The sequence below is a fragment of the Triturus cristatus genome, chromosome 6, assembly GCF_964204655.1.
Source record: "Triturus cristatus chromosome 6, aTriCri1.1, whole genome shotgun sequence".
Lineage (NCBI taxonomy): Eukaryota > Metazoa > Chordata > Amphibia > Caudata > Salamandridae > Triturus > Triturus cristatus.
In genome coordinates this window covers 1,294,831,437-1,294,854,816 of record NC_140589.1, presented here as the reverse complement: position 1 = coordinate 1,294,854,816, position 23,380 = coordinate 1,294,831,437, and the positions used below count along the sequence as shown (strand labels likewise).

General features: G+C 45.8%; 1 protein-coding gene across 2 annotated transcripts in view; it reads left to right on the top strand.

Annotated features, from left to right (window-relative positions):
• The first annotated feature begins 2,254 nt into the window (after positions 1–2,254).
• C6H6orf118 (chromosome 6 C6orf118 homolog) overlaps positions 2,255–23,380 on the top strand; it is a 275,564-nt gene continuing 254,438 nt past the window's right edge. For both annotated transcript variants that reach the window (XM_085612240.1, XM_085612241.1), the window contains exon 1: positions 2,255–2,368. The gene's annotated coding sequence lies outside the window, so the exon portion shown is untranslated. The remainder of the gene's footprint in view (positions 2,369–23,380) is intronic.

Genomic DNA, 23,380 nt, shown 5'->3' with positions numbered 1-23,380 from the left:
TGTTGGTATACAAACAACTGCACAATATGTAGTCCATTAAAGGCATACTGCGTACAGTAAGTTGCTGTTTTGTATACATCACCAAACGTTGAATACTACATGCTGTAGAAGACATGACTGAAGATGTATCCAAGCCTGGAGGTTCCGAAACTGCGATGGTATCTTGGACTCATGAAACTTGCACAGGCAGGGGAGCCATTATATGCCTCAAATAGTACCAGTGATGGATGATGGTTCATCAGGCTGCCCAGTTCTTGCAGCCATGAATGAAGTTGCAAAGATTCTTGACTCCATTTCCCTGTCTATGTTGTCCCAGAGTCGGAAAATTGATTTACAGCGGATAGGCTAATACGAATTGCTAATTCTCTGGATAAACTTAATTCAACTATGGAGTCAACTAAAAAACCATGCCAAACTTGACCAGGTGTAGCCTAATCATTTTAGTCCAACAACATCAACAAAGAGCTTAGACTCCTGCCCACTAAGCTAGAAAATATGTATCTTAGACCATGGCTGAGCAAGCAGGAGTCTTGCATGCCACACGCCCATCCCTCGCCTGCTCATGATCTAAGCTGGGCAAACAAAAACGGCCAAATGCCGGATGACAGACCTCAAGACCATGAGGTGAAAGAGTGCCTCTATGTTGTCTATGTATAGGAAATTAACCTAGCTAAATGTAGAATAATAGGTGCCAGGACTCAGAAACAGAGGGTCATCACATTGCCCCATTAGAACCAGAATTCATAATCTTGAATACTAAGGAAAGAGTAGAGTCAAGCTGCAATGAATCCACTGAGTAAAAAAATAAAGATCAAGACAAGACGTGGTGGTAGGTGACAATGTTTTACCAACAAATGAGGAGTTTATACATACCTGTAATAAAAGTAAGTTGAGGAAGCTTTGTAAATTGAAGAAACTTGGTTGGATACGACACGCCTAGATAGCTCCTGTTTCAAACTGTTAGGCAAATTCACCACTGCTGCCGTTGTATCCCATTTTCCATCACAACTCCCCAAAACAACTGAGAAAGGCGAACAACATCGAGAACCAGGGCAATACTCATCACGATCCGTCTAGTTTCCATCAGCCGGGTTTGCACTAACCATAGTAGTATCTTCAGAATACATGAAGGAGGTGCTCCAAAGATATATTCATCAGAACTTTTCTCATCCAAATCTCCACACCGGGCTGGTCAACAAGTCAGCGCTCAATATCACAGATACCATCTTTAGCCCCTACGCTAAGGGCAATCCGGCAAATCCCACCAATGCAGGATTCCCAAAGTTATACAGACAAAATTAATTTTGCCTTCCCCATCCAATTTCAAAATTACTCGTAGGTCTACAATAATTTATTGTCATACAACAACCAATGCAATGCCGAACCCAAATTGTATGCAACACACAACAACACAGTTTTTCTTTATTTGTGCAAAAACATTTTTTTTACTGTTATTTTTTGTTTTTATTTCACACTATGCTATGCACAGATTTTTAGCCTAGGTGTCATTAAGCCTCGCCCTTAATTACATTGACCACGCCCCTTTGAGAGAGCCCCCAGTTTCTTCATCCCACTTAAAGCCCTGCTGTTAGTACCACGTGTTTCTTTTTCTCCTGTACACAACTGTGCCCTATGTTTGTGCTTAGTCTCTGTGTGCTTGTTTCTCGTTCCTCCTGTCTTTGTACTTTTCACCTCTCTCTGCACATTAGCACTCTGCCCTTGTATTTAGCTCTCACCTCTTCTTATACAATGCTTATTTTCGCAACTCGCATTTTTGCCTTTGTATTTATGTGACCCTTAGGTCCTCGTGTCACTGCCCTTGAGATTTTTTGGTTGCCAGTCATCTTCTAAGCTTTCTCTTCGGTGCCATAAACTGTTCCTTTGCCATTGTGACCCCGTTTCTCTGCCGTTGATGGCTTTCTGTGCCTTCCTCCCAAGTGTCACTTCAAGTCGACAACCCTCGAAAGGGAAGGCAGAATCTACAGGAACCTCCTGTGAAGGCAGACACAAGTCACTCGATAAAAGTGTCTCTAAGTACTTCTCCGCACGAGGCTACGCCCCTTTCAAGGCCCCGCCCCCATCTCACACGGTGAGATTGTTCTTCAAGTTGGCAGGTATGTGTGTGTCTGAAACAGTCTCTGCTTGGAGTCTTCTATTGTTCTCAATGGCTTCAAGTTCTCAGCACTGTAGTCGAAGGAAAGTAGGAGGGACTTGTTTGTGTGTACATGGTTTCCTTGGTAACCTTGTCCGTCATAAAAGCTGCCACTGACAGCGATGGAAACCACAGAACGAGTGGAACGATGGGCCTTGGCATCGGGATCACTCGGACCATGAACGAGCCCAGTGCCTGACTTTTTCAACCTTAAAGGTAGTCTGATTTCTCTTCTATTTGTACACTCCTTTTCTAAACGTAACAACTGTTAGACAGGATGGAAGGGTTTAAAAAGTAATTTGAATCCCCCCCACTTAGCCCGCCACCATTTTCGACCTATTACGTTTTCAGTACATTCCCCCCTTCCAGCGGTGATTGTAGATTCTATGTTTTGTTTTCAGACGCAGTGTTCCGGTTTAGGGAATTGCCCGAATGTATTTTCCCCCACGTCAGTGAATCGTTTTAGTGTGCCACTGGACAGGCCTTTCAGGCGTCCTGATTTTTAGGTCTCGCCTGAGTTAGCGCTTTAGCGCTGCTCTGGCGAGAGCTATAGAAAACGGGGATCTGGAAGTGCAAACGAGTGCTTTTCAGGCCTCCAACTACAGTGCATGTGCGCCGGGCGCGCGCACCATTTGGCAGCCTGAAAAGCACTGCGTGATCACTTTCATGGCCGCTTTGATGTCCTCAGTGAGCTGCGCGGCCACTGAGGACCTCAAAGCGCCCGCGAAAGTGATCACCATTTGCCACCCCCTCCCTGCTTGTTATTTGTGTCGGCCGCCACTGGTATGAACACATTTCATTGCTCTTGGTCCTAAAGTGACGATTTCTCTAAATAGCTGCAAGCCGCGCATCTGACCGAGTTTAACTTGTAACAAGCATTTGCAATGCATTAGGTCTCGCATTTACGCGAGTTTGAGCTATTGGCATTGTAAATGACAATGCCAATAGGCATTGTTATTTGCAATGTCAATAGCTCAAACTCGCGTAAATGCGAGACCTAATGCATTGCAAATGCTTGTTTCCTTTTGTATTGCAAGCCGCAGGAAATTATACGTAGGACTCGATGTCTATCGTGACAGCAGTTTATTTGCTGTAATTTGCACCGCTTGGGCCCAGTATTCTTAAAATTATATTTTACCTGAAGTACCTCTGCCCAGACCCACTGGAAATAGTCTCACTCGCTACGCTTGATAGGAAGGGCACTATGGGGCTGCTTTCAATATTTTTACAAGAAATGCTTGTTGAGCATCCGTGTGGTCTCTAGTGCCGGAAAACATAGACATGACTGCATTTTAATTTCTGCATGAATGAAAAACCGTGCACACTTGCCCAGAAGGTCAGGGTAGGACCACGACAAAATAGTCACCTGGGCACCGAGAAGAAAAGCAGTGAAAACTCATCACTCGGGGCAAGACCTTTGGGAACGCTCGATCGGCAAAATTTTGGTCACGTGGTGTGTTTTAAAGCAAATTTTTCCACTAACAGTGCACACAACCGGAGATAGGATGTTAAATCATTTGTATAGACGTTATCATGATTACCCAGTGATGGAATTTGTGAGTAAATGCAGCAAGTTGTGCATTCTAAAGAAGCACATAAATTATTTTGTCCGCCGTCCACACCAAATTAGTTGGTGTGTGTTTGTGTGTGTGCGCGTCTCAAGAGCTGTTTAAAACTTAGTGCCAATATCGACAACACACCCTACCCGCAAATACAGCAATACCATATTAAAGAACGCACAGGACACATTGGTTGTTGGAAAAAACATTGCTGCAGGTTTATTTTGCATAAGGAATATGCCAAGATAGTGGGGTCAATTTACGGGCGATCCAAGGGCAGGCAGCCCCTTTGCTGCCCTGCCCACCTGAAGAGCCAAATTGCACCTTGGCCTAACCAATCGGTGTTAACCATTTTTGGGGATTACCCCTTACATCCTGTGGACCACCAGTCCACCCATTTACTCAAGCCCCTTGAGGAGGCGGAGCATATCCAGGCAAGTCCCCGGTTGCTCAGGTTTACAACCGCCTGCAGGACTAACGGGGCGCTGTCGTTCCTCCAGGGGCCTACTGTAAGGACTTCCTGGGGCTATTTGGCATTTGCACCCTTGTTGTGCTCCTGAAGAGGGTACCCCATTCAGCCTCTGGATCGCCCTGTAACTCCACCTGCAACACAAGTTAACAGCCTTCCTACCCTAGCCACCCTTCCAGCCGACACGCAGGGTAAGTGGTAGGGAGGGAAACAGCGTGAAGTCCCGGCGTGCAAAAGGATCACCAGATGGGCAGAGGGAGGTCTATCTACCAGCCTCCCCACCCACTAGCATGCCGAAAATGACGTCCTAGGTAGCGCAGGACCCCCAGTGGGTCCAAACACTAGCCTGTCGGGTTGTGCCCTCATGTGGCACTAAGGTGGTCACCCTCTTATGGGGGGGCCCATATGTGGGCCACGGGCAGCCTCAGTCTTCAAGAACCAATGGTATCGTAGACCTAGTTACTGGCTTCAGAGTGAGGTGAGGAGGGTATGAGGAGGTGGACCAAAGTGCGGTGGGTAAAGGAGAGAGAAGGTTGGGGAAAAGCGCGGGGCAGCTGGCGGGGTATGTATTGGGGACCGGTAGTGCAGAGATTGCAGAATAAACTGTAAGTTTCCCCGAACAATATTTATTAAGTGTTTATTTTTTTGTTAGGAAAGGGATGTTAAATAATATAGCGTTATGTAGTTTATTATAAATAAAGATTTAAGGGGTATGCACATATGTAATTATGTTATGTATGAGTAGTAACTTTAGAGTGTGTTGTTGGGAGGCAACGTGTAGGGTGAAAGTGGTTAGTTTGGGGGGGTGCAGGCAATAAATAATAAGTTTAAGGTTGCTTTATACGGAGGAAACATATTGTAAATAAATTGCATTTTATGGAACGTAGCGTATTGTATTTGTAAATGCACTATATGCTAAGAAATGTTTGAAGTGCTGCTACTAAGTGGAATAGGCAGAGAAAAGTTAAGTGAGCAGGAAGGAGGAGAGTAGTAAATAATGGTTAGGAATTAAATAATGTGGAGGGAGAAAAGGCAAGTGAGGTAAGGATATATGTTAGTATAGAATGGCTAAGATTCGTATTGTAAAAAAACGTAACAGTAGTAGTAAGTAACTTTATTCGATAAAAAATTTCATCATAAAAGTAACATGCTATACAGATAAAACAACGCCAATCCAGTCATGCGTACAAGGTACATAAAATTTACAAAATTCATTAAAACAAGATTTATATTAAAACTAAATACATAACCACGTAAAAAACATCATATCATTTTCATGTAATCATCATTGAGGGGTTTGTTTTATCCTGCGCATGCGGGTCTGCCAAGCGCTGCCCAGAAATGTGGCTACCCCACAAACCATGACTAGGGAAGACGTATCAGTAATAAAAACCCGCAAGGCCATCTTGTGACACCTTAGACCCCGCTCCCTACATATTGGTTTAAGCCAGAACATTCTTGCAACCCTGTAAGCAGGACAAGCAAAAAGAAAATGAGCCACCGATTCCTTGGGTGCTGCACATCCAGGGCAAGATTTTACTATAGAGTTTGAATTATTCCACCCAGCAGTAAATTCATTCACCGGGAGGGTCCCGAACCTTAGCTTTAGATAGAGTGATCTATCCAAGGGTTTTTGTATGAAATCAAGGAACGGTTCAAGTTTCCTTTCGGGTTTAAACTCTAAAAACCGCTCTGTAAGGGTGCCCCCTTTGCCTCTGCATATAGCCTCCTCCTGTACCCAGTTCCAATATAATTTCTTCATGACTTCCTTGGAGGGTGGTAATTGGCTAGCCCATATTTCAATCAACCCTAAGTTTGAAACCAGCTGTTTAAGTTTACTCAGCCACTTAATCTTATTACCCGAATTAAGTGAAATTAGTTCATCCAAGACAGCCGCATAGTTTGAGAGTTCTGGCGATCTCCTAAGACTAACCCAAAAGAGTAACGGGCGCAGGCAGACTATATCTTTTAATAGACGCCTACCCATGTCTAGATGTAATGGTTTTACCGGGGTGCAGGAGGGGAGTGACACCAATTCTCTCAGAAACTTATTTTCTGAGCTCACCAGATTGGTTGTGCCCTCAAAACCCCACAGCTCAGATCCATAGAGTGCCGAGGGCAGTGCTTGACCTTCGTATAATAAAAGAGCCGGGGCAACGGGTTTACTCGTGGACTCTCGCTGCTCCCGCAGAATTGCTCCAGATACTCGTTTATGATTTAAGAGCATTTTGGCCAAATGATCCTTCCAATTCATCCGGCTATTAACCCTTACACCCAAATAGTCAAATGAATCTACCAACTCCAATAGGGTACCATTAAGGGAGATGTTGTTCTTAAATCTCTTTGCTGGCGAGAAGGCCATAAGCTTTGTTTTAGCAGTATTGATAGTGAGACCTCTATCCGCACAAAACGAGCTAAAGCGGTCCAACAGTTTTTGCAGGCCAGTCGGGGTTTTAGAGATCAGGAGGGTGTCATCCGCAAAGAGCAGGGTAGGTGTTTTTTCTCCCGCCAGGGACGGTGCATCTGCTGGATCCTCCCTCAAGTGGTCCACCACTCCGTTCACAAAAAGGGAGAAAAGAGTCGGCGCCATTATACATCCCTGACGGACTCCTCTCCCCACGGCCACTCTCTCTGTCAACTGGCCCTGAGTACCCCATCTAATCCTTGCATAATTCCCCTCGTGCAATTTCTTAATTAATTCCAGGAGGGTGATAGGAAAGCCCATTTTTTGTAAGACATCCCATAGTCTATCACGTGGGACCAGATCAAAAGCTGATTTAAGATCTATGAACGCCAAGTACAAGCTGCCCTTCCCAATGGTCATGACCTTCCAGTAAATAGCGAAAAATCGGAAGATCTGATCCACCGTACCCACCTTCTGCCTAAAACCCGCTTGGAAGTGGGAGGGGATATTTTTTTCCTTCTATCCACGACCCCACCCTGGATATGATGACCCTGCCAACCACCTTCTGGACCACATCTATCAGACTGATCGGTCTGTAGTTGGCAGGGTCATCCCTCGCCCCCTTTTTAAACACTGTTACCACCTCAGCTCCCTTCCAAGAGTCTGGGACTGAGTGGCCTCTTAAAATCAGGTTCATTATTAGGGAGATCAGTTTAGCCCAAGTTACTGGGTCATTTAAGAGGAGATCCCCAGGTATCCCATCAGGACCTGCCGCCTTTCCCGGGATTAGATGTTTAATAGCCGTATTAACCTCATTAATAGAGAAGGGACCCTCAGGGACCATGGATACTCTATAATCAGTATCCATAGTTAGGGATGGAGGGCTTGGCTCATATAAGCCACAGTACAGATCATAAAAATGTGTAAACCATTGTTGTTCTGTTATATGGTTAGCAATGGGTTCCGATCTCCCTCTCCTGCCTTTATTAATTAAATCCCAGAATATGCAGGAATTCTTACTCAGGGAAGCAATTTTAAGGTTCTGCCAGTGTTGTTCTTCCCAATCCCGTTTCGCTATTACTAGTGACCTGGCATAATCCTTCCTAGCCGCTCTGACTAGTGAAGGATTCTTTTTAAGCAAAGCTGCAGTTAACGCCTTCCTTTTACCCCTACATTGAGCCGTATACCAGGGATTACTTGTTTTTACCTGGGTGTGTTTCTGTCTAGAACTACCTCCCTGTGTAATAAAATATTGGCCCACTTTCTCTATCACGTTTTTATAAACTAGGGGGAATGAAAGGCCTTGTACAATTTCATTTGCGGCTACAAGTTGCTTTAGGTCTGCAGTCATCTCTACTAAGTGCTCACTAATCTTGTCTAAGGTCCCTTCCTGGGATGAAACCCTCACCCATTTCAGCCGGCGATTAGAATTGAACGGGACAACCTCTTTAGTTTGCATTAGTGGGATTTTATTTCTATTTTCCATTTTTAATCCCCACCTTACCTTTGTGCAGAGGGGGTTATGATCACTGTCCTGGGATGGTATTACCTCCATGTCGATTAGTTCTCTCCAGAGATTAACATCAAGTAAAATATAATCTATTCTTGACGGGCCATTCAGCCTATTAAAGGTATTTGCCCCGTCTGAATCTGAGCTTGTTCTACCATTTAATGCTCTCAGATTGTGTTGCAAGGTCAGGGCATTTTTCTGAATTGCCCTCGGAGACCATTTTCTGATTGGTGCTAATGTCAAGGCCGGAATAGACCATCTAGAATCTTCCTCCTCGATTCCCAGGGAGTCATCTCTGGATAAAGGTTCGAAGGTGCAATTAAACTCACCTCCTACAATGGTTTTAGTAAACGGAGAGCTGCCAGCTATTTCTAACTCAAGGGCTGCTATTGTACTAGACATTTGATCCCCTGGAGACCCTCTTGCATAGACATTATATAGATCTATCTTGCAAATCATATCTTGCCCTTGGATTGAAAGATGTGAAATATCCTCAGACCCTGATTTATGGACAGTAATGTCCCAATTTAATTCGATCTTGATCCAGACATGGAGTCCCCCTGCTGGTCTACCCTTCCCTGAACTTATTGCAGGGGTATAAAAGGTTGAATACCCAGATTTATATACCGGAAGCATGCTCCATGTCTCTTGGAACATGCAGATGTCAAATTTCTCAATGAAGAGATTCCACTGTGGTAAAATCACCTTTTTTTGTAACCCAGCAATGTTCCAAGAGAGCAATTGTACCACCTTCTGAGTCAATACCGGAACAACTGTTGTAACTCCCGTACTCCCTTCCCTCCTGCAAGAGTTTAGCTCTAGGCTTTCTAAGCTATTCCTTGTTTGCTTCTGAATGGTGTCACTGCCTCCAAAACCCGCCAATTGCCCTATTACCATACTCCGTGCACTATCTGATTGGGGTTGAGTGCTCTGCCACACAGGGCGTCATTCGACCTGCTCTAACCCACTATACCTGTTTCTTAGTGGGAAGTGAGAAAGTAAAGGGGAGTATGGATGGTGAACCTCCCGGTGTGTAATACCCTGGTGGATTTTAAATGGCAGAATATTCTGACTCCCCTCCTGGCGGTTAACTGAATCCAGTCCAGATCTCCGGTGGGGAGTAGGATAGAAATAGGATAGGTGCAAGGGGAATATTTGGGTGTTTGACCAAGGAAGCGGCCTACTGCAGATAAATTCTACCGCCCTGGTGCTCCTAAAATTGATTACTATACAGTTTCCCATTATGGTTTTGGGCCCAGACCCGATCCAATCTACCCTTCTTACACCCAATATTTCACCAGGAATATTGGGAGGAAGAGGTCTGTTCTTATTAAGCCATTGTACAAATTTGTTTTTTAGTTCGAAGTAATCCTCACTCTTCCCCTGGCTTAAGGAGGGAACCCCCGCAAGGACCACGACATATGTTAGAGATTCAGTCGGAAGGTCGAGTGTGGGCAAATCTGGTGAAGTCCCTGCCTCCAGGCTATTTCTTCTAATTCCACTAGGTCGAGGATGACGGTGCAGTGAGTCTGATCTATTTTCAATAGATCCCCTCGGGGCTGGGGATTTTCCCATATCTACTATGCCTGCCCTAGTCGAAAGTGAGACGGGATTGACTGAAAAATTTACAGGTACCGGAACTGGTACGGCTGTAATATTTTTGCCAGCTAATGAAATTATGGGATCAGGGATGAGGATAGATTTGTCAATACCAGAGCTTCCTGGAGAACCGGGCAATTGGGGTTTCCCTAGACCTGTATTGTTAATCGTAGAGATCAATCTGTCAAGCCTAGATGTTAATGGCTTGAGATATGAACCAATGATCTTTTCAATGTGTGATTCAAAATCAGATAGAAGGTGTGAGACCCAGACAGGGGTCCCCAAATTGTTCGGAGAGGGAGTAGCGGCAGCCTGTACAACATCCGCTGAAGATAAGGGTACTTTAGTCTGCTTTTTATTTTTATTTTTACCTTTCTTCCTTCTCAAGCACGGTTTGGATACATTTCCAACTACGGGAAGTGAGGGTGGATTGGAGACCTCAGAGAGGTCAGTAGCATCTTGTGCAATTTGAGCGCAGGGCAACTCTGCAAAGGAGCACATGAGAGAAGAACTAAGATCAGGGAGGTTAACAGTGCCAGCAGAGAAATCCCCAAGCGACTGTAGGGGAGGAGCAGCTGGTGTGATAGACAATCGCCTTTCCGTATTTTCTATTGCAGATGCTACAACCCCAATTGTCTTCTGTAGCATCTTATCAATAGCAGTAAGGCTTGGGAGAGGTTGTGCTGTAGCAGCCTGGAGCCTGGTAATACGGCGAGAAGAAGCAGGCTTTGACATTTCCCCTTATTACTCAGTACTGGAATTAAGTTTAACAAAACCCACCTACACCAAGCCTGATGCTTACACCCCAAATAAACAAAATGGGACCTTTGCGGGTACAACATTTCCACAGCACAGAGTAAACAAAAGAACAAGGGGGTGGCCCATCCCGGCCTCCTCTGGCCTTTGATGGGCAAGGACGGGCCCGTCCTTGGCCCGGGCTTCGCCCGGGCACGGCCCGCGCGCGTCCCGCGCTGCGGGGTTACAGCGGGCCTTAAGTTGCCCCCTGGCGCAGCCTGATGACGTTGCTTGCAAGCGCCGGGGGCTGGGGGTGCTGGGATATGTAGTTTCTAGTAGCCGTTCCCCTCACGGCAGCGAGAGAAAGCGCTGGGCAAGATGAAGTAGGGACCCCCAACAGTGGCCGTTCCCCTCACGGCAAGCACGTAGACTCAAGTATGGCACCAAATCAGGAAACAGCGTCCCGCGCTGCGGGGATACAGCGGGCCTTAAGTTCCCCCCTGGCGCAGCCTGATGACGCTGCTTGCAAGCGCCGGGGGCTGGGGGTGCTGGGATATGTAGTTTCTAGTAGCCTTTCCCCTCACGGCAGCGAGAGAAAGCGCTGGGTAAGATGAAGTTGGGACCCCCAACAGTGGCCGTTCCCCTCACGGCAAGCACGTAGACTCAAGTATGGCACCAAATCAGGAAACAGCGTCCCGCGCTGCGGGGCTACAGCGGGCCTTAAGTTCCCCCCTGGCGCAGCCTGATGACGTTGCTTGCAAGCGCCGGGGGCTGGGGGTGCTGGGATATGTAGTTTCTAGTAGCCGTTCCCCTCACGGCAGCGAGAGAAAGCGCTGGGCAAGATGAAGTAGGGACCCCCAACAGTGGCCGTTCCCCTCACGGCAAGCACGTAGACTCAAGTATGGCGCCAAATAAGGAAACAGCATCCCGCGCTGCGGGGCTACAGCGGGCCTTTAGTTCCCCCTGGCGCAGCCTGATGACGTTGCTTGCAAGCGCCGGGGGCTGGGGGTGCTGGGATATGTAGTTTCTAGTAGCCGTTCCCCTCACGGCATACATAAGCAGTGCATCATCACTCTTAAACATGTTTATCTTTCCCGACCACCGGCCTGTCCATTGACGACTCTGAGACATCTTATAGATCTGATCACCATTTATCAGAAAACTTGCCCCACGCAACAGATGTCCGTCATCCACACGGCATTGCATTGCAATCCTTATTGCGGATAATCCTCGCATATGCTAATATACCAGAACTATACGGTGAACAGTGAAGGCTTCCATTATATCGACTCGTGTTGACTTTAGACGGCATAGAATATTCAACCATATCATTCTCTAGGTGGACCTACACCAGAAAAAAGGTACTTTTTGAACCATCCGTAGACAACATAATCTTTGAACTATCTATGAGGACATCACACTCTTAGCAGATCCAAATCAAAGCACAGGCCTGTTGGTAACGTCCAACAAATCATCATACCTTTGGTCTGTTTGTGACTACAACACCTTTAGAGTTGTGGCTTTTCCTGATGAAGGCGTACTTTTCGCCAAAACGCGCGTAGAAGACTATTGTATGGCCACAGAAGTGCCCTTATTTGTATTATGTTGTTGGAATTTTAATACAATTATTGTATTGAATGACTATACATCGTAGATGTGTATTTTATTGCTGAAAAAATGTGTTACCTTTGTGATATCTAGAAAGATCAATAATAAATATTACTGTATAAATTTTTTTAATTTTGTTGTGGCTACTCTAATTTTTGACACTCCTTTAGCATCATTATTGTTAATTCACTTAATTGCCTAGGAAGTTAGTGTTTCATTATGTTACTTAAGTACTGCTGGGTAATAAGTAAAGAAAGTATGTTAAACATTGTATACAAAAAAGGTATTTTATGCAGTGCGGGTAAGTGTAAAGGTTTGGTTTGAAGGGCTATAAGTAAAAAACGGATGCGTGCTGCAGTTTTAAACGTGCTTGTGAGTTGTATTACGAGCTGTTGGGAATGCGAGTGTTGTGAGGTAATGACGTGTGTGGGAGAATGACAAGGTGGGTGAATGGGTCTTAGTAAAAACTTTTTAATAAGCCTTAGCATAAGTTAACGCAATATAAAATGAAATGATTTAGGAAGCATATTTTGGTGATACATGTAATGTATTGTGCGCAACTTAAATTTTTATATGTACTGCATTATAGAAATATGTATGTATTGTGTGTGTGTGATATAGAAGGATTCACGATAGTATGCGCGTGCTCCGCAAATAGAAATAGACTGCTATTATGTGGTAGACGTTTGCGTACTTATTTCCTGTTATTGTAGTGTTGCTGATGACGCTGTGCATGTGCGTTATGGCGTGGTAGTGCATATTAAGATATTTTGTGCAGCAGTTTTAAGTAAGATGTTTGTGAAAGTATAGTAAATAGTAAGTTTCCCCGAACTATATTCAATAAATAAAGTTTTTTTAGAGTTATATGAAAACACATTGTATAAAAGGGCAGTGTGTGTAAAATCTGTACAGAAGGATAGAATGTTGTTAAACTGCTGCCATGGCGTGATGCTACAGTGATAAAAGCAAGTATAGATAAGCATATATAAGTAATTAGCTGAGCAAGGAGGCAAAAAGCGTATTTAGAAGATGGCAGAAGACAACACTAATACGCATACAAATTTGAATGTTTTATGCTGCACTGAGCAAGGTAGCGAAAAGCATATTCACACGATGCCACTAATACGCGCGCGCATATATAAATCTTCCATGCTGCATTGAGCAAGAAAGCCAAAAAAGCATTTTCACATGACGCCACTAATACACGTGCACATCTCCCAATATTCTTTTAATGCATGCGCCACAGCCGGTACGCATACACAAGTGCTATTATTTATAGTATTACAAAAAAGCAGCAGCAAAGACCACATTAATGAAGCCAAAAACCAATATTTTAAATGTTTGCTATTTAAGCACAACATGACGCATGTTAACCAAATGCAAAAGACATGCGAAACCACAAAAAAGGTAACGCATGCACATATAAATGTTATGTGAGGCACTGAGCAACAAAACAACAAAAAGCATATTCACACGGTGCCACTAATACGCATGCACATCTCCTGTCCTGCCTGTCTTTTAAACGTGTGCACAAATTACAGCAACAAAGCAAGAGGCGTATACGCGCCAAGCAGGAGGCGTGTTAACGCGGCATCAATAATATGCGTGCACATGGCCTGTCCTGCAACTTCAGCTAACGCCGCCGTACACGTTCACAGCTCATGTCTTTCTGCCCTGCAACTTCAGCTAACGCTGCCATACGCGTTCACAGCTCATGTCTTCTAAAGCGCGTGCACCCATCCTGTCCCGCATCGCTAAGCAAGTCGGCAACAATAGATCTCGCTTACGCGAGCAGCGCATGGTGCTGCATCGCTAGGCGAGACCTAAAAACGGGTTATCAATTTAAAAAGAAAGTCAAGAGATATATATTTTTCTTAAACTCAATGCCTGTACAATAAAACTTAAAACTGCTATGCAAATCACCTGTGAATCAAGACGCTGTAGAAAAATTAAGCCCTCCTTATGTGATTTAAACAGATTCCCTCTAAGCACAGGATATAAAAAACGACATCATGACACATTCTGACTTTTCAGCTCAAAAGGATGTTTGTTCAGCTGAGGTAGAGAAGCAACATATTGATGTCTTAGTAGATGATATTGTCTTCCTACTTGTTGCTTCATTACAGAAGGGTTACCACGCAAGGAATTGAAGAATGCAGTTATGCTTCATTGATTAAATAAAACTACATGAGGACATTTGAGTCTAGTAGATTACAAGGCTATATTAACTCCCTATACACTGGTCGAATTAATTGAAGCTTAGTAGCTGTTACAACTACAAGAGCATGTGGGAACCATTGTTTGCTGTCTGGTACTCTGGCACACACCCAAAAATAAGCATTATACCAGCAATGATAGACATTAGAGAGAAGTTGGATTTGAGGAATTGAAGTAGGCCAGCTGCTTTGATTCCATGACCACAAACTATTACTTATCTGTTTTGGTAGTTGATGGGGATAAATAGGCAAGGTATTAAACTGCTCTCAGTCAGTCCTGAAGTAGGAAGGCCAACATATCCAAGTAGATGAAACCACATAGTTTTGATGCCTTTGGCCAAGGGTGTGTGGTAGAAATGGGGGTCTCTAGTTGGTGCTGGCAGGTTGCGGTGCAGGCAACAGAGCCAGTTTGTGGGAGCTGGTGTCAGTCGGCCCAGACGGCTGTGAGGGACGAGGAGGGGCGTTGTGAAACTTTACGAGCAGTGCCCCCAACCACGATGCGGTCACAGGTGTCGAGTTGGCAGCAGCGACAGCGTCGGAGAGACCAAGATGGCAAAGTGAAGCGAGGCAGTGTGGACTGCGGTGCTCACAGGTCACTGTGCAAGCAGTGGATCGGTGGCGGTGGTGTCGTTTGTCGTTGTCGGTGAGACCAGTGTTGTGGTGCGAGATGCAGACGATGCGGTCTGCAGTGCTGTCAGGACACAGAGCCAGCGAAAGAGTCGGTTGCGGTTACCTTCTCTGTGGCAACTGAAACAGCAGTTCCAGAAGCGGTACCCACAGGTTGGTGAAGTCTTTTGAGTCCCTGAGACTTCAGAACAGGAGGCCAACTCGATTTCAGGCACTTGGAGATACTCAACACAAGTAAAGAGAGTTCAGTCCAGTCCCATGGCAGAAGCAGCAACTGCAGGCCAACCCAACAAAGCAACAACACAGCAAAGGGGCAGTATTCCTCCTGGCAGCTCTTCTAGCTATTCTTCTTAGCAGGTTCCTTGATTCCAGCGAGTTCTAAAGTTCTGGGGTCTGGGCCCCAATATTTATACCACCAAATCCTTTGTTCTCTGAGGCACAGAGTGTCTGTGCTTAGTTCAAACTAGTTCTGTCCTCTCTGGCCCTGCTTCCCAGCAGTAGGCAGAGACAGCATTGTCCAAGGCAGACAGGGCCTATTCAGGTGCAAGGGAAATCTCCTCTCACCACTCTAAATGCAGACTGCGCCTATTCAGGTGCTAGTGACAACTCCTCCCACTACTCTGAATGCAGCCCAGGTCTAAGCAGCCCTGCCCTGACCCATCTAGACTCTCTGGAGCCACTGCTCCTCCCCAGCCCCTGTCACTCTAAAGCCAGACAGTCCATACACATCCTAGCAGAGGCACACAGGATGGCTAAGCAAGAAAATACCTACTTTCTAAAAGTGGTATTTTCAAACACAGAATGTAAAAATCACCTTTAGTAAAAGATGCATCTCTACATTCTGAGTTCAGCCATACTAGAATTGATTTTCCTATCTGGTCCCAATGGGAAAATATATTTATAAGATGTTATAAATTACCTCCCATGCTTTCCTATGGGACAGATAGCCGTTCCATAGTGAAAAACGAAATGCACTGTAATTCACTACCAGGACATGTCACACACACCAGTACATGTCCTACTTTTAACCCCTTGTGTGCCACACCCTTTCCCCGCCCTGTGCCGGGCTTTCTATTAGCGGGCGGAGTTCATGACGAGATGGTCTCGTCATGGGCACAGCGCAACCGCGGCCCATGACGAGACCATCTCGTCATGGGCACTGAAGGGGTTAATATACACGGCACCCTGCCCACAGGGTCGACTGATATCTAAGAAAAGGGAAGGTTAGGGCCTGGCATGTGTGCACACTTGCCAAGTCAACATGGCAGTTACAAACTGCGCGCAGACTCTGCAGTTGCAGGTCTGAGTTACCTTTCAGGGCTACTCATGAGGGTGGCACAATCAGTGCTGTAGGCCCACTAGTAGCATTTGATTTACACTGGGGCTGACTAGTAAATTAAATGTGCCAATCATGGAAACACCATTCCATAACACAATTTACCCAGAGAGCATATGCACTTTAGCACTGATCAGCAGTGATAAGGTACCCAGAGTCCTAAAACCAACAAAGACAGGTCAGAAAAAAATAGTAGGAAGAAGCAGAAAGTTTGGGAATAACCCTGCAAAAAGGACCATTTCCAACAGTGTGTCACAAGGTTTGGTTGCCTCTTCCCTGCTTTTTAGCACCAATATGGTTCTAATGATACAAATATATGGATCATGGTCTGTGGTGTCAGATGAAATCCGAATATTTCAAACCCGCATAAGGATTCCCAAGGAGCCAATCTGATAGTGGCCTGTCAGCTAAAGGTGTAAATTTGAAAGAAGGAAATATCCTTGTGTTCAAATAGAGAGACAGAGATTCTCCAGTTGGACTGCTAAATATAGTGTTTTCCTTCCATTTATCTAACCGTCTTTATTGGGATAACCGACTGCTGTTTGGGATAACCGACTGCTGTTTGTACAGTGTGCATTATAAGGCTAATTTTCCTGGGAAACTATCCTTTGAACAACACGTCTAAGCTCTTGCAAAACAGTTCACTGTCATTGATGCAATATGTCCAAGGTGGGTCTATGTTATCATCTGCCCAAAAGGAAACCCTAATGAAAAATTTCCTAGCTGTCGTAACTGAAAGTTTCAATTCTATTAAGGACTCGGAGGCGAGGATTCTGCTATCCTTTCTTCACTTTATTGAATAGCAGCCATTTATCAAACTTTCCCAACTACCATTCCCATGAGGCCTTAGGAATGCCATAAAAAAAGAATAGTGTCCAATGGGAGAACAGTCCCCAAACTCCATCCAATCAGGTCTTCCCAGATCAGCACATAGTCCATCATCCTTGTCCACTCGCCATCTTTCGTTGCGCGACACAAGCCACTGCATCCTTTTCACGACTCCTGTTTACTTACATCCATTCCTATAAACAAAGGGCATATTTAGTGGTAATCCACGGCTAAGGTTTATGCCTGTAAATAAAGCAATGGCACCAGATATCTGGCAATAAGTCTAGTCCAACAACAAAGAAATAACAAGAGCATGGAACTTCACTGAAACATGAAGATTTTTTACTTACTCGTCACGGGGAGGGTTCCAACAAATACACGATCCCTGGGCGGGATAATCCTTGCCTTTGAGTCTTTAATAGAATTGAAACTTTCCATTACAATAACTAGGAGATTTTTCCTTCTATGTCATGACCAGAGGCAAGGATTATGCTTGCTTTAAACTTACTTACCACCAAGTGAGCCATATCCAGTACTGGTTTTGAAATAAAACCTTCTAAAAGTAGAGCCCGAAGACCAGTTTGCAGCGTTAAGGTTATCCTCAAAGCGAGCATCTAAAGTAAATGCCTTTGAAGCCATTGCTTCACACGTGGAATGTGCCCCAAAAATCCGCTGATCAATACCTGCTTCCTGCGTCACCCATCTTACCTAACGGGCAATAGTGGGGAAGACACCGCTCTATGTGGTTTCCGCAAAGCAATGAGGAGTTGACGCTCACCCAGGGGGCGGAAATCTGCTGACATCTCTTCATATGCCTTAAGGCAAGCCACAACACATAATTATTGAGACTCAGGGAAAGATGGTTATGAGATGACCTTCACCCCACATTTCGTTCTACTGCTGATCGTGAATGTTACCCCCGGGGGAAAAAAATCACCCCTGAATATTCAAGGTTCTCACGTCTGCAACCCGTCTTCAGGAGATCAGACAAAGCAGCATGGCCAGCTTCACCAATAGCTCTTTCCTGGACAGTAAGCGTTTCGGTTGCCACGACAAAAGGAGGTTAAGCACTTGGTTGACATCCCAGAGCCCTGAATACCTAGGTTCTGGTGGAAGGGACAGTCTAATTCTCTGCAAGAGGTGACACACAAAAGGTTGTATCCCTATCAGGGACCCATCCACCAAGGTGTGCCCCACTGAAATAGCAGAACGAAAAGTGTTGATTGACCTATAAGCCAAATTGTCCTCAGCTAAAGAGGCCAGGGCATTAAGAACCTTGGATCTCATCTGCTGCTGCAGGATCAAGACTCAGTCGCAAACACCAATGGGTCCATCAAAGCATGGTGGACTTATATCGTTTGATTGTACTGTCAGCCCAGGCCTTTGACAAGAATCTTTGAGCTGCACCAAAAAGACCTGGGACCGACCATCGTCCCCTGTATTCCACCACGCCATGAGTGACAGCGCACCCCCCCCACCACCCAAGATCAACAGATGGGGTTTATGGTCTGGATTGAGAAGAAGTGCTGCAAATAGGGGACGAGGGATTAGAAAATCCCAAGAAGGTTCCAGAAGAACTGAAAACCAAACTTGTGACTTCCAAACCGGCATGATCATCATCACCTCTGACTTCTGTCGCCTGACCTGGGACGAGGCCCTCGTGATCATGGCAAACAGGGGAAAGGCATAGCCTTTCTCCAGCATCCAGTCTTGGAGGAACACATCTGTGGCTACCGCCAGGCGGTCCAGCCTCCAACTGAAGAACATGGGCAGTTGGTGATCCTGGCAGAATGCAAATAGGTCCACTAAAACCGGACCCCATTTGTTCTGGAGATCTGAAAACACCCCTGAATGTGTTTCCAAAGGCTGGAGTCCCGGAAGTTGCGGGACTGAAAATCTGCTACGTGGTTGGCTTGACCCAGCAGGTATTCCGTAGTGACCAAAATTTGCTGATCCAGACAACACTGCCAAAAGTTGGTGGCTAGGTCGGAGAGAGCCTTCGACTGAGTGCCTCCAGATGGTTGATGTATCGCACTGCTGATACGTTATCCATCTTGAGAGGTATGCAAGACTGGATGGGGTCCTTGGTCCAACATCAGATCGCAAAGGATTCTGTGAGGAGTTCCAAACAGTTGATATGTAATCATTGTTCGAGAGGTGACCACAGACCTCCTGTGGAAAACTCGCTGCATCTGGCACCCCAGCCGGACCTGCTGGCATCTGACTCTATGACGATGTCCGTAGCGGAGTCGACAATTGCCAGTCTGTTTCAGGCCTCCATATTGGCTAACCACCAGTTGATCTCCTCCCACGCTTCGACAGAGAGTTCCACCTGCTGAGAGTATGAGAGACCTTTTTGCAGGTGAGCTGCCTTCAACCACTGAAAGTCGCGATAACGGAAAGGGCCTGGAAAGACGCCCGATGAAGGAAGAGAGAAGACCTACCATGCTACTTGTCTCAGTGAGACTTGATGTTTGGTCAGATCACGTCACTACTCATGATAAATCTTCGCCGCCTTCTAAGATGGAAGACTGGGAGAGGCCTCGACAGAGTCGATCAAGAAACCCAGGTAAATCACCCTATGAGAGAGAACTAGAAGGGATTTGGTCTCGTTGACCACAAAACCCAGACTCTGCAAAATATTAGCCACCGTTTGGATTTGCAGTACCAACTTGTCTAGGCAATGGCCAATTATCAAGATTTCGTCTATGGTAGATGATAAGCCGGATCCCCTGTGCCCTCAGGTGTTCCATGACCAGTTTGTGAACTTATGTGAAGCACCACAGGGCAGAAAAGAGGCCAAAAGGTAGGGCGGTGAACTCGTAGGGTCTGCCACACCAGAAAAACTGTAGAACTCTCCAGTGAAGAGGGAAAATGGGAATCGAAAGATAGGTGTCCTTGAGATCCAGACGCACCATCCAATCCACAGGTCTGAGAATAACTTACAGGATGTGGATCCCCTCCATCTTGAAGTGGTGATAAACGAGCCACTCGTTGAACTCACGTAGGTTGATGATCGGATGCAGACCCCCCCTGCTTTGTCTACCAGGAAGATATTGCTGATAAAACTCCTTGGATGGGGAGTCATTGGAGAGCTAGCGCCTTTGGCCAAGAGTACATTTACCTCCTTGTCTACCAGAGCAGACTCGGCAGCTGAAAAATGGATGGGTTGCAGAGTCTCGGATTGAGTGGGGGTCCCGTAGAACTCTATCTGAAACCCTCTCTCGTCTGCAGGACCCACACATCTCCCGTGATGGAAGTCCAAACCTGGAAAAATTCACCAGACATCCCCCTGCTTTTAGAAGGGAGAACAATCACCGGAATTGTTGGAGGCACCTGCGCCTCTGGCTCTGCCCTACCTCCGTCTGGTGGGGTACAAGTTTTCGAATCTAGCCTGGTCCTGGCCTTGGCGGGAGCCTTGCCCTCTGGGAGGGTATTGGTTACTGGGGCGGCAGGTTGAGCCGCCCCTACCTCGACCTGCCCCGTGGAAAACCCGGGATTGAAAAGACTTTTTTGATTGAGGATTGTGCTTTGTCAAGAGAGGTGAAAGTATTAACAAACTTCCCTAACTCTTTGATAAAATGTTCCCTAAATAGTCCCCCTTGGGGCCTGGCTCAGAATCCCTGAGCTTAGGGTCGACCTTAATCAACAAGGAGCAACGCCTCTTGGTATATAACGCAGTTGAAGTTCCCCAATAAAATGTCGGCATGCTGTGCCCAAGCCGAGAGGGTATCTCGGGAGATCAGGGAGCCTCTTCGGCCATGTCCTAGATCTCAATCAAGGGACTCAGGGTATCCAGAAGTTTGTCCTGGCAATCCCACCAGGACCTGTCTATTCCCTTCTCTGCAGGAAAGTGGCCATCCGGAGATCTATGTTGGGTGTCAATGCCACCCTCCCTTCTCAGGAGGGACAGGGGCATTACCGTAAGGCCGTTACTGGATTCCTTCTCAAGAGGCTTAGGAATGCGGCCCACTGCATAGTGTGTCACTTTCTCAGACAGGGACCATTCTGAAGACCTCGGTGAAGGATCTCGTCCAGGTCCAGCATGTCAGAGTAGAGCCCGTGGTTGCCGGTGGCAGGGAGCTGGTTAGAGGAGGGGGTTGAAGGAGGGGAGCCAGGGGTGGGAAGGGCCAGCATCATCATCTGTGTCCCTATTGCTCTTGTCCGCCGGAGCGGCAGGGGACACCGGGGAAGGGGTGTCAGTAAACATTCCCGTGGGGTCTCATGAAGGCGGAGGGGGGCCGGTGCATTACTGGCTAAGAAGACTTGCTTTAGCCTATCTGGCATGAAAGTCGTTCCTTCAGGGGGGCCATGGTCTCAGAAACTGCCCTATAGATCGATGCATCAACTTGCATCATAGAAGGTATCATCCCAAGGGAGCCGCCTTTCACCCGGGGGTCCTCATCCCCCTGGGTATCCTCAAAAGGTTCCATCCCCTGGGAGAAATCCTCAAAAACCCCTTAAGGCTATGTGCACAGAGGAGGCCCTACTAGACGCTGAGGAATCGCACAGGCAACATGAGTATTGCAGTTATGGGAGGCTGGATGTCAGCCCCAGATTAGGTTTGGGCCAAGCTTTACTGCTGATGGGTCCAAGCCCAGGGACACTACACCCCTGTGGCTGTACTTCAAAATGTTTTTTTTCTGCCTGGTAGAGTGTCCCCACAGGCCAAAAACCTGCCAAAAAATACTGACTCCTTGTTGGGTAGCGCCAAGCATTCAGGTGCAAATACAGACCATGAGCATCACGTACGGAAAGTGAAATGGCCCGATCGGGCTATACTGACCCGCTGCGGGGCGTAACTCTCCAGGCGGCAAGGCTTCCAAACCATGGCACGCAGCTCCGATCCCTCTGGAATGATCGCAATGCGAAGCTCGCATCATGGTAGAGCGTAGTGCTATCATGCACCACCTAGGTGTGGGGGGACTGCACTGTGGAGCCGCACCACAAGCAAGCAACTGCGAAGGAGCGTCGAGCATTCCCGTAGCCGAACCAAGTTACCGCTTGTAAAGCTGGGGTCGTAAGCACTAAACGAACATACTCTGCATGATTTAAGCAATAATCAGAAAAATATCAAGGAAATAAAGCTGTCAACACTATAAAAAAAATGAGAGAAGGAAACACCACTTATTTCGGCGGCGAGGAGCGAAGAAAGAGGGCGAGTGGACAAGGATGATGGGCTATGTGCTGATCTGAGAACATCTGACTAGATGGAGTTTGGGGACTGTTCTCTTACTGGACACTGTTGTTTTTTTATGGCATTCTCAAGGTCTCATGGGAATGGTGGTTGTTAAAGTTTGGTAAATTGCTGCTATTTAAAAAAGTGAAGAAAGGATAGCATAATCCTTGCATCCGGTCCTGACATAGAATTCAAGCTTTTGTGCTGTCAAAATGTATTATTTTGTGGGATTAATTTAAATGTGTCAGGCTACCTAGCATTGAAGCCTCAAAGAGTGCAAAAGAGACCTATAAAACTATTAGAATTGCTAGGGATTATCAGTATTTCCTTTGACCTAATTAAATTCAAGTGCTCCGCAGGCCCAGCTGGGTTGTATTGTGGTACACCTACAGATACATATTAGAATCATCCACTTCTTGTAGAAATATATGCATAAAAGCACCAAAATATGTGTTTGATTTGGTCCTAATTGGGAAACACTGTATGATCTTGTGTCCAGGGGTCATACCCAAGTGAAATCTCAGTAGAGCTGGAGGTCGATTCATTAGAGTGTTTGGTGCCAGTCTATGACGGACTGCTGCTGGGTATCAGGGGGATTGAACAATTGCTCCATGGTAAACAAAAACATACAAATTACTTTTCTATTAATTTAGATCTCCATAAGTCTGTAATATGCTCGCATCTGAGCTACCAGCCATGAGACTAAATCAATTGACACTTTGCACTTAACATGGATTTGACAACCTTAGAATATTTTATCGTAAATATATAATCTAATCCCCAGCACTGTCTCAATATATCTGGAATAATCAATTGCAAATAGTCTGTTTTAACCTCAATCATGTAATTTATTCTGTATTTACAAGATGTGGATCAGGTGTCAACCCACACTACATCTAGTAGATTTCCTGTGGCCCTGACTGGAGCACAGGTATACTAACTCACCAGCTTGAGGGGGAAAAAGGCAGGTGGTGTCCAAAGAATCTCTGCTGAACATGCCTAGGGAGAGTTTGCATTTGTAACGTGACAGTGATAAAATAATGCCTGTCAGAGACAGGTATCCCCAAGAGATCGCCTACAAGAAATATGAAGCATTATTTTCTAAGGCTTTATTTTGAGCTAATCTAATGTAAAGTATATGTATAATTATTATAGTAG